The sequence below is a fragment of the Callithrix jacchus genome, chromosome 14 (assembly GCF_049354715.1).
Source record: "Callithrix jacchus isolate 240 chromosome 14, calJac240_pri, whole genome shotgun sequence".
In the NCBI taxonomy this organism is placed as follows: Eukaryota; Metazoa; Chordata; class Mammalia; order Primates; family Cebidae; genus Callithrix; species Callithrix jacchus.
In genome coordinates, this window is record NC_133515.1 from 63,620,220 (window position 1) to 63,632,545 (window position 12,326).

Sequence of the window (12,326 nt, forward strand, 5' to 3'; positions counted from 1 at the left end):
CTATGGATTATAATGTAGAAATATAATAAAAACAACAAGAGCACAAAAGTCAGAAAAGGGCAAAAGAATTTAAAAACTTAAAAGTTCTTGCATTGTCCTGGAAATATTAATTTATGTTTGACTCTGACAAATCAAGCACTCATGCTATAATCCTAGAAAAATCATTAAATGCTCCTACAGGAGAACATATTAAGTAACACAAATAATTGGCTAATTAAGTGTAATACAAGAAAGGAGATAATAAAAACATAAAGAGTAAGATACTAGATATATACTCAAATATATCAGTAATGGCTTTAAATGTAAATAGAAAAAGAACTTCAAGTAAAAGACAAAGATTTTCATATGAAATATGAAAAGTCAACCAAATGCAATTTATAAAAGAAGTATAATAAATTAAAACATACAGAAAGATTGAAGCAAAATATAAAAAAGATATACCTTATGAAAACTAACCAAAAGGAATCAGGATTAGTGACAGTAATATCCAATAAAATGAACTTTAAGGCAAGCAATATCATTACAGATGAAAAGGGATATGACATAAAATTTAAGACATTCATCTATCAGGAATATATGACAATCTAATTTTTTATTAAACAAATTACACAAATATGTAAAGAAAAAATATACATGAAAGATATTTATTTATAACAAAATATATAAAGTTTTACTGAACAAAGTATTTAGAATACATAAAGTATATGACAAATAAACTTGATTTGGCAGACATAAAACATTTGCTCCTTTAAATTGTAGAGCAAACATTCTTTTCAACGGTATGTGTAACATGCACAAAAATTAACCAATACAAGTCCTTAAAGTAAGTTGAAACAGATTTCAAAGGGTTGATATCATAAGGAATATGAATTATGCATGGGTAGTATCAAGGAAAAAACACTCAATATTTGAAAGTTATCCATAGATATTTGTATCTATGGATCACAAAAAAATTCCTAGTTAAGTCTAAGAACTGGCCTATCTAAAATTAAAATTAGTATCCATGGATGAAAAAAAAATCACAACTAGCAGTGAAAAATAATTTACCTAAATAAAATGAAATACTACATGTCTGAACTGCTGGGGTGCAGCTAAAGTCATACTAAGAGAAAAATGTAGAATCTTTGATGAAGAGATTAGAAAAGAAGAGAGTGAAAATTAAAGTTCTAACTATATACTTCAAAAACTGAGTAAGAACTTAAGAGTGTAGTAAATCCAAAGGAAATGGAGGAGAAATAACTAAAGTAGCAGAAATTAATTATAGAGAAACAAGGTACAGTAAAAAGAGAACAAGTATTGATTCCTATGAAATATAATTAAAATTCATAACTCCTTAGTAAGATTTATGACGGTAAAAAGAAGAAAAAAATTTGCTTATACCAAGGAAAATGGAGCATCTGTAGACATTCTCTATGAGTAGAAAAAAATGAAAGCTTAGGTGATCTTGCTAGTGAATATCCTACTAAGCATTTAATGAGAAAAAAATTATTTAATAAACTCTTCCAGAGAATAGAAAAAACAAAAACAAAAACTAAACCCACAACAGTTTAGATCTTGTTTTATAAATATAGTGTGACCTTGCTCACAAATTGTAGGTAACTCTCTTCTTGGATTTATGCAGAAATCCTATATAAAATATTACCAAAGAAAATTAATAAAAGAGTAATATATGATGAACAAGAAAAGTGTATGCCAGGAATTTAAGAATGATTAAAATTTCAAAAATAACTAGTGTAGTTCATCACATTAATAAAAGAAATAAGACAAATTATATGATGATTTCAATAAATATTGAAATAGTATTTGATGGATTTCACCAACATTAGCAGATTGGGATTAGAAAGGAATTTATTTAATCTAATACAATATATATATGATAATGCTGAATTATTAAAAGCTACACAATATAGTGATTCATTATAAAAGCTAATTGAAACAAAAAAGATAAATGAATATTGATATAAAATAGATATAAAATATAAAATCTATCAAATAGAATTTGACAAACTTGACACTATAGAATAATGAATATGTTGTAGCCTTTTCAATATATAATTCTGGACTAATCGGATATTCCTATGGACAAAAACATCATCCCTGAGGGAATATTAATGTAAGTGTGAAGGATTAAAATTAAAAACTTTTTGCAATGTAACATAGGAGAATATATATCAAGATAGCAACATTTTCTTAAACAGAACACATAAAACAATAACTACAAAGGAAAATATTAACATACAGAATTACATCAGCATTTACATTTTCTGTTTCTCAAAAAAAAAGAAGGAACAAAGGCTTATTACAGAGTAGGGGAAAACATTTTAACACATATAACTGGACTATCATACACAGAAAATGTAAAGAGTGATTTTACATTTTAAATTGATTTTAAAAGACAGGTAATCAAATTATTTAAAAATGGACAAAAGACTTGAATTGGCCACTTTTTAAAAGAGGATATCCTAATGACCTATAAACATATAAATAGGTACCTAACATAATCAGTCATCTGGAAAACAAAAAATAAAATGTTAATGAGATACCAGTAAAATGAACTGGCATATCTAAAATTAAAATGATTGATAAATTTTTGTTGACCAGAAACACAGAAACTCTTACACACTGTGTTTCAGTGTATAAATAGTAATAACTTTGGAAATCTGTTTGTCAACAGCTACTAAAATTAACCCATACCCAGCAATTCCATTCCTAGGCATGAACCCAGTTGAATTGTGTATATATTTGCAACAAATAACACATACAATGTTTCTAAGACATTATTTCTAATAGTTCAATACTGAAAACAATACAAATTGTTTATCAACAGTTGACTAGATAAATAAATATTAGTATATTTATAAAACTGAATTCAGCATTGACAATGAACAAAATCACTGCTGCATGTAACATTGATGGATTTCATGAACACAAAGTTGAACAAAAGAAGGCAGACACAGAGTAGAACATACTGAATTATAACACTTACCCAGATAGCAAAAACAAGCAAAATTAGTTTTGGGAGTTTAAAATCAAGTTATTAATTAAATTTATGGAGGAGAGAATAGAAAATGACTAGAAGGAATGGGTGTTTAATATTCTAATATTTTATATTGGTGAAAGTCACAGGAGTATGTTCACCTTTTGAATTCATCAAGATCAAGGCTTATGTTTTCTGTATTGTATTATGTTATTTTATAACAAATAAGTTTATTTGAAAATACTGCTGGTATTAAATCACTAGAAATCTAGAATATTCCTTTTCTTATCCTAACATCCTATTTGCAAAGCAGTTTCACTTTGCACTGGTTACCAACTTGTTTGAGTTTGACGAGACAGAGCACATTCATAAGCAACAAGTTACATGATGAGTTTTATTATTTACAAATAGGAAGCAAGGGACAACAGATGTCTGGGATCCATTGTAAACAGGTCTCCCAAGGCTCAAGAAAGGTGCCTAGAATGGATGGAGCCTTGACTGTGAGTGGCCCACTTGCCTCACAGCTGACACGTTAAAAAGGCAGTCTGCCCTGGGTTCTACATCTAAAGGGCCATGAAACTACTGGGAAAAGATTTGAAGGACATCCCACTTCCAGAGGGAGGGAAACAAAGCTTGGGCCACCCCAGGCAGTTAATCCATAACTGAAGATGTTGTATTTCCTAAAAGGGACAGGAGCAAGGCCTAGGCTATTTCAGGCATTTCTCTCTATCTCAAGATACTGCATTCTCAGCAAATTCTGCCATTTTTCTTGAGTACTAGAAGCAAAAAAGCAGGGGAACTGAGTCCATTAAAAGCTACCCGGAGAACTGTCCTGCACTATCTAAGATCAAATTCTGCCTAAAAATATTGAGATGTATCCATTTAGTGTGACGTATTCTTGCTTTCTCTATTGTGATTTCTCTTTTTATATTCAATTTCTCAAAAAGTAGACTCTAGAATAATGTCTGTATCTTACATTTATAGCTTTCTATATTTGGAAAGTACCACAATAGAATGGTACAGTGAACAAGAATATGGACTTAAGTTTAGAAAGATCTGGTCCTCACTCTATCAGGAGCAACCTACAGGTTGGAAGGCAAGATGGGTATCATCTCCAAGCCACGGTTTGTTGAAAGACAAAGAGAATGAAAGTGAGAGCAAGGGTGTGTGTACGTGTGTGCGTGCATGCATGTGTGTCTGAGAGAGTGTGTGTCTATTTTTCATGATTGTAACGGATAATATTAAGTAATATATATGTAAAATCATCTGCCAAATGGCCTCTTGTATTAGTATTCTTCATAACTATCTTTTTCTATCCTCTCTATCATGCATCCTGTACTAATTTCCCAGGGTTATCATCAACTGTCACAAATTGGGTGGTTTAAAATATAACTGGGTAGTTTTTATAACAATAAAAATTTATTCTCTCAGAATTCTGGAGTCTAGAAGGCTAAAATTAAGGTGTCAGCCCAGTTGGTTGTTTCCTAAGGATAAATCTGTTCCATGTTCTCTTTGAGTAGTCTGCTGGTTGCCGGCATTTCTTGGCTTGTAATTATATCACTGCAATTTGTTTTTGTCCTCATGATTCTTTCTTATGTCTCCTCTGTGTTTTCAAATGTGTCTCTCCTTTTCAAAATGCCAGTCACTGGAATTAGGGCCCTCCCTAATGACTTTATCTTAATTTGATTACAACTGCAAAGACTCTATTTCCAAATAGTCACATTCATAGATACAGTTAAGACTTCAACATATCTTTTAGGGGACAATTCAACTCACAACATATATCATACATGTACCACTATAGGAGAAGCTAAGAGATTGTCCTCTGGTGCCATACAAAGCAAGTAACAAGGCTGCAGCTAGAAAATATATAACTCAGAATTCAGTGCTTCTTCCAATATATCAAACTACTTAAAAAAATTATCTTCATGTTCTAGAGGTAAACTTTTAATATCTATTTATGATTTATCTATTATGAATTTATCTATTCTATGTACTTGGCTGTATTTGGAATATATAAATAAATCTTTTAAAATGCTTACTAGAGAAAATAATAGCCCATGATTTTAAGTTTGTATGTGTATGCATATATAAAACTGTGAAGGTTACAAACTGGTAGACTGTGTGCCATTTCCAACAAGCAGAGAAGTCCATTTTGTCCTGCACAGTATTGTGGTAGTAGTGGTGATTATTTTTTAATGTGTTAAGATTTTTAAAAATCAGAAGATTTTACATAGAATTTCAGATTTCCAGTTGGTCTTGTAAAATCACAGGATCTGGCAACACCAGACCGACATGGCCACAGCTGTTGGGGCTGCAGAGCGAATGTCCGTTTTAGAGAAGTAGGAACGTTTTAGGTGTCCACACTGTCTGCCAATACTCATTGTCTTCCTAGTTTGCCTGCCTCACTCATGTATGTCACAAACCAGATGCTCTTAAGCATTTCAGTCTGCTCTCCTTGTTCTAGAGAAAATTAAAGTGCCTGTACTGTACTATATCCTCTTTCAATGGGTTGTGTACATCAAGCATCTACTTAGGAGTTTAGTTCATTCCTATTTCACTGCTTTTCATTCCTCATCAAGAGAAAAACTCTTAATAAAATAAAACTCTTCCCTATTCTGCTTCACGAATCTCCTCAAAAACCTAAGATCATTTTTTTACAAAAATAGTAGGTACTATTGCTGTAATTTGTGAAGTTACAATAAAAATATCTGCAATTTTCTATATTCTTAAGATATCCAGCTCTGTGTGTGTTTACAGTATTAAATGAAAAACAATTAAGTAGGAGAAATGGATGAGAAAGGCAAACATAAAAATGACAGAAGAAACCTTGAAAAAAAAAAGAGGTTTAAAACTATGTTAAACAGGAGGGCAGTAGTTGGAAAACTGAATTGAATATTTAAAAAAATATATAAACACAACATAAATCAAATAGGATTTTTTTTTTTTTTTTTTGAGATGGAGTTTCGTTCGTTACCCAGGCTGGAGTGCAATGGCGCGATCTCAGCTCACCGCAACCTCCGCCTCCTGGGTTCAGGCAATTCTCCTGCCTCAGCCTCCTGAGTAGCTGGGATTACAGGCCTGCGCCACCATGCCCAGCTAATTTTTTGTATTTTTAGTAGAGACGGGGTTTCACCATGTTGACCAGGATGGTCTTGATCTATTGACCTCGTGATCCACCCACCTCGGCCTCCCAAAGTGCTGGGATTACAGGCTTCAGCCACCACGCCTGGCCTGAACATGTTTTAAAAGCTAACCACGAAATATTTTGAGATGCCATCACAGAAAATTGATTCCACAGATTTCTAGACTAAAAAGAAGCAAAGACATAATATAACTGAATTTCACTAACATCCATAAGTTATCACAAATCCCTCACTCTCTTCTTAAAGGCCATAGTAAGGAATATTAAATGAGACTAGCTAAATTAAACAAATTTAAGTAGTTGCAGGCACCTAATAAAAATAAGTTGGAAGCCACGTTGTGATGAATGAGATGATTCCTTTTCTGGAGCCTAGACAATTGAGAATGGTAAAGAAGGTTCTGTTCATAGGAAGAGAAATAAATCATTAGCAGGGGATAATAACAGCAGGCTTAGGTGTGCAACTATATCGCTGATTGAGGAAAAATAAATTCTCTGCTAGGGACTCTTCACAGACTTCATCTAGCAACGGCTATTCTTCCTCAGAAAGAGCTTTCCTCATTGTAGGGGAAGGAGGGTTAGAAGTAAACGTGGAGGAACACACCCAGGTGTAAGTGCTGCCCTAGATTTAAAAATACTGCCCATCGAACACATCGCAGGGTTTCCACACTGAAGCCTTTCTAGCAGGTGCATCGTTCAAAACTTAACTACTGTTCTCAAGGACCTATCCATGTGCTTTCTCTACAGCTGCTTGATATCTTAATAATTATCATTATATTAATGATATGCATCCATTTGAAATCACATTCTACCTTCTGATTACACAGAAATTACATACTCATGGGAAAGCAGCCTAATTTTACTATGCTTAAGAATTTAAGTAGTAAAAAAGTATTTAACATACTAAGTTTGCTTATTTCTCCTGAAAGTTACTTAGTAAGCTTAATGGGAAATTATGTGTCTTTTTGTATATGTAAATCCTACTCTGTTTATTCCATTTTATAGCTGAGTCCCAAACCCTAGACTTGATTACATTTCTTTGCATTTTGAAATTCCTCTAGATGTGTGTAAAATAAAGTTTATATAGCAGCATGTTCAATAACTATTCATCAACTTTTGTAACTAGAAAACTCTAATTGGTTTATATAAAGGAAGCTAGTTAGGATATTTAACTGCAAACAAAAAAATAATGTTATATTTGTTACTAAAATAAAGTCATGAGCTAAACAATAGCATTCCAATTGTGCAGCAGTGATAATGTAATTGGTTAGAGGAATTCAAAAACAATCTGAAATTTAGTTGAATTAGCATGTAATATTTTCCCAGTACTGTGATTATTTTAGTAAGAGAAAGTGGCTTCATTTTGATCATCTATAGCACAGTAAATAGAAAATCCTCTCAGAGGGATAAATCTTACTGTTGTTTTGGATTGTTTCTTAACTGAAAATATATTTAAGGTATTTCAACTGACATTTTCCTTATTATTACTATGTGTTTCTTCTTCTATCCCTTATATTAGTAAAGATAAAGAATCCTTCAAAATTGATATTAATATTGGAATTCACAGGTATCTCAAAACTTCCACTTTACCTTAATGTTAATTGAGAAAGTAGGTGCTTACACTGATTTCCTAGTGTTAAAGCACAGGGTCTGATTGCAGCAATAAACACAGAGTATCTCTGTTGCATTTGTTTCTCAGTCATAAAAAAATCATATCACTTAGTTTCATTTATTTTTAGTGTAGAGTTAGTCTCCATGTTAGAATTCTCATTAATATTAATAACTTATGGAAATACATTTGCTTTTGGTGAGCATGCATTTCCATTTTCATTGTTGCAAAATGTTTACCAGTTTATGGCATGAGATATTATTTATGTTTCCATATTTGGGTTGCCACAAATTCTCCTAATCTGGCATTATCATAAACAAGCACCTTGATTTCATAATTATTTCCTTTTTTCTGAGTGGTAGCTAGGGGCAGGAGTTGAAATCTTTAACATATTTTTGTACCTAAAATTAGTAGATTCCCTAAGGTGTCTCAGGAGGAATTAATCCTACTTTCCACCTTTTAGAAAAATACTAGATTGTTCTCACAATTGTTAATTACTTCAAATTCAGATCTACAATAATTACCTCACATATTGCCCACAAACAAAAAAAAGGTACTAACATTGAAAACACTTCCCCTATAATATATAACAAAGTACATGGATATCATATATTTCATATAGTATTAGACATTAAGGAATGGTATGGCAAAATTCGGGAGTTGACTGTTTAGTTTCATAGATTCTTCTTGAAGAAAGCCTTAGAAAGGAAAAGGAATGAACAATTATGGGCATCTACATTCTGCCAAGCACTGTGCTGGGTATATCTGACGATTCATTGAAAGGTAGTGTAGCAAGGTGGTTAAGATTACAGAATTGAGTTCGGATTTTTCCTCACACTGTTGCTTACTAGACTTTGACTATTTGGGCTAATCTCTCCATGCTTCACTTTCCTCATTGGTAAAATGAGTGAAATCCTAGAACCTACCTCTTAGAGTTGCTGTGAGGCTAAAATAAGTTAATGTAAGTAAAGCACTTAGAGCACTGTTTGGCGAGGAGTCAGCACAAAATGCACATTCAACCAACGTTATCTTCACCAAGTCTTACAAGGGGAGATGCCCTTACTCTACTGATAAACTGGCGCTCAGAGAGTTGCAGTAATTTATGTAGAAACAACAGAAAAACTCATACGTTAAAATAAATTAACAACTTTTACCATTAAATTATGTTGTGGTATTTCCATTCTAAGCAACATACTGATAGTTTTCCCTCTGCATATTTACTTTTAAAAACAGATCCTGTAGCTGTCCTTTACTTTGGACTACATATAGCAAGTACGTTAAACCCGATGACTGCAAAGGGGATTACTACAACACATAGTCTGTTCCTTCAGTTTATATAGTTTTTGTGTGTGTGTGGCGGGGAGGCTGTGGTGAAGGGATGTGGGAACACAGGACTTTTTAATCTTAAAATTTACACATGAAACATAAGAATGTTAACTTTTTTTTTTTAAATTGAGACACCACAGAAGACATATCAAGGAAAAGCTTGACTCAGTGGAAACAACTGTGTAGTCCAACTGAAGATAAAATAAAAGTTCACAAAGACAAAATGAAATAACTTAGGAAATTGTTCTGATCATATGTGCTGGTGGCAAATAATGAGTTTTTACTACTCCAGGTAAATGACACTGCTTTGACTCTTAAGAGTACCTCTACCACTACCATAATGTTCACTGATGCATGTTCTCAACAGATGTTAAGAGCATCATGGAACCAGTTGAGATTTGATTATTGAAAGTGAGCTGTCCATTTCACTTACTTTTGGTATAAGCTAAACACATCTAGGTGCACCTACTGTGCTGTTTGTTCTAAAACCTAATGGTGGGAAAACTGAAAAAGGTCCTGAATTAAGTAGATTATTTTTTGTTTCAAGTTCATGGAATGACTGAATAATTTAGTCATTTTTTGTCTTAGTTTTATGTTATTTAAAATTATTGTTTTAAAAATCATGTTAACAGCTACTATTTCATTACATTCCCAGAGTAATCTTATGAAATTAGCTGACAATGACTAGTACCTCTATTTTATAATCAAGGATTCTGGGTTTCAGAGAAATTCCTTCCATGAGTCAAAGAGAACATGGAGTGGGCTTGTAGTTAATAAATATAGCCAATATTTGATCTATCCACAATTCCAAATTTTTTTTTTTTTTTTTTTTTTTTTGAGACGGAGTTTCGCTCTTGTTACCCAGGCTGGAGTGCAATGGCGCAATCTCGGCTCACCGCATCCTCCGCCTCCTGGGTTCAGGCAATTCTCCTACTTCAGCCTCCTGAGTAGCTGGGATTACAGGCACATTCCACCATGCCCAGCTAATTTTTTTGTATTTTGAGTAGAGACGGGGTTTCACCATGTTGACCAGGATGGTCTCGATCTCTTGATCTTGTGATCCATCCGCCTCGGCCTCCCAAAGTGCTGGGATTACAGGCTTGAGCCACAGTGCCCAGCCTAATTTCAAATATTTTATGTTTACTCATTTCATCTTCACAACATCAAATACATGAAGAGGGAGCTATTATATCCACTTTGCAGATGAGGTTACTGATGCATCATAAAGTTAAGTATCTTGCTGAGGTTACAATTAATAAATGGCAGAGATGGAATTGAAGCTCAGACAATCTATTTCCCAAACATGTAACCACTTGACAAAACTGCCCCTCCAAGGGCAATAAACATATTTAAGCCTGTGGTACCTGCCTTCAGGTTATTTAGACCCCTTTAGAAAAGTCGTGAAAGTCTAAATCAGCTTATCACAGGAATGAGTTTTAGTTTTTTGGAAGAACATAAATATTGCAATTGGAATGTATACTAATGTTGTGCTCCTAAATTTATCTCATTCTTAGATTCTTGCTCTATAGGACCTGGAGGCCAAAAATAATCTTGCTTTATAGCATTTGAGTTTCAGACTATTAGGTTTGTGGCATTGCAATAAAAATGTCTGTTTCTGCTCCAAAACTAACCCAGGTTAGGAATATACAGGAATAGGAATTTAAATGCCCATAGGGTTCAAACTATAATTTAAAGTCACAGACACTGGACTCCTCTGCCACCTAATCTGTAAGCTCCCTTAGAGTTAACCTCTTTCTCATCAAACTCAGCAATGCCTATTGGGCATGTCTAGTATGGTTAGAGCCTCACACCGAGTTTTACTTTCTCCAGGTTTTACCAGCAGCAAAAGGAAGGAGTGAAGAGTTAAACAGATAGAAAACTTGGTTCAGCTCAGGATGCTCATGACCAAAAGAGAGCAAGGAAGGCTGGAGAATGACGAGAGGCTGCAGTAAAAAAGCACCTTGTCAGACACAGTTGATCTTCATCTGCAAGTTGGCATCTTACCCTGTTGGGTTCCTTTTACATCTTTTTGGCACAGCCTAGGCAGGTCCTGAAGCTTTGTTGTGATTACTCAAGCCAGAGCCACAGTAAGGGGTGGGCAGAGACATCGGATCTAAGAGAATGCCAGTGCCTGTGTTAGTCCTGATTGCCCCTGCATTCCTCGAAAAGCTGCAGCATCTTTTCAAGGGTTCCAAGCCGGAGACCAAGGTGCACAAGTAAAGCCAGAGCTCATCATTATCATCGACTCCTTGGCCCCTTCCCTTTGACTGCTGGGGCCTTTCCTGGCACCCTCTCAGGTATCCCCACCCAATCACTACTAAACCACGGAGAAGTGGAATCTCCACACAGTTTTCATGGGTCTAACAGGGGCCTGGGCATGCTCAGTAGGCTACATGGTTCTCTGGTTCGTTCGTTTCTCTCTCTCTCCCTCTGATGGGGAAGGGAGGGTGGTGGCAAGTTACAAGCGCTTGCGGCAGGTCCCCGCCCCCAGGATCAGGCTCCCCGTGCAAGGGGACGATGAAAAGGTAGAGGCACCTCGCTTCGCAGCATCATCCAGATCTGGACGGGCTGCGACCACGGGCCGAGCCCACCCATTCCCCAGCCAAAGGACAGGCCAGCCGCTCTCCATGGTACTGCGGAGAGCTCAGCTCCGCCCTTCTCTTTCAGAAGGACAGCACCCGGCGTCACGTAACTCAGCCTTCTTGGGCTCCACCACCGCCTTTTCCTTCCCAGCTCTTTCCCTCTCCTCCCCCTCCTCCTCCTTCTCCTCCTCCTCCTCCTCCTGCTCCCCTCCGTTGCCTGTTCTCCCCTCCCGCACTCCTGGAGATAGACGCTCAAGCCTGACGCCTCTGAAAAGGCAGCAGCAGTCGCCTTATCCATAGACCTCAGGAAATTCGCTTTGACCGATGCATGCTTCAGGCTCTGGCTCGAGCTAAGGGGAATAACCGGGCAGGTAAAGAAGCTCAATTTGGGTTGGGGGGAGGGGATGGGGCGAGGCAAGCTGAAGAAGGATATCTTTCCCCATTGTAACTGAGCCAGGATCTGCCACAAATACACAGGGAAAGATGGGTGGTGGGAGGGTGGAGGAGTGTAGATCTTAGTTGTTTTGCAAGAAGCCTTTTAAATAAATGGCAAGAAGATGAGATGGTGGAACTGGGGTAGTAACTTAAAGGCTGAATGCAGTGATTTATTAGCAAAAGAAAGAAGAGAAGAGAAAGGTTAGATATCAAAGCAATAAAATATCTCTCTATATATTTCTTTCCCTACCTCAG

General features: G+C 35.4%; 1 protein-coding gene across 44 annotated transcripts in view; it reads left to right on the forward strand.

Annotated features, from left to right (window-relative positions):
- The first annotated feature begins 11,855 nt into the window (after positions 1–11,855).
- NRXN1 (neurexin 1) overlaps positions 11,856–12,326 on the forward strand; it is a 1,160,645-nt gene continuing 1,160,174 nt past the window's right edge. For all 44 annotated transcript variants that reach the window (XR_013526621.1, XM_078349361.1, XM_078349363.1 and 41 more), the window contains exon 1: positions 11,856–12,007. The gene's annotated coding sequence lies outside the window, so the exon portion shown is untranslated. The remainder of the gene's footprint in view (positions 12,008–12,326) is intronic.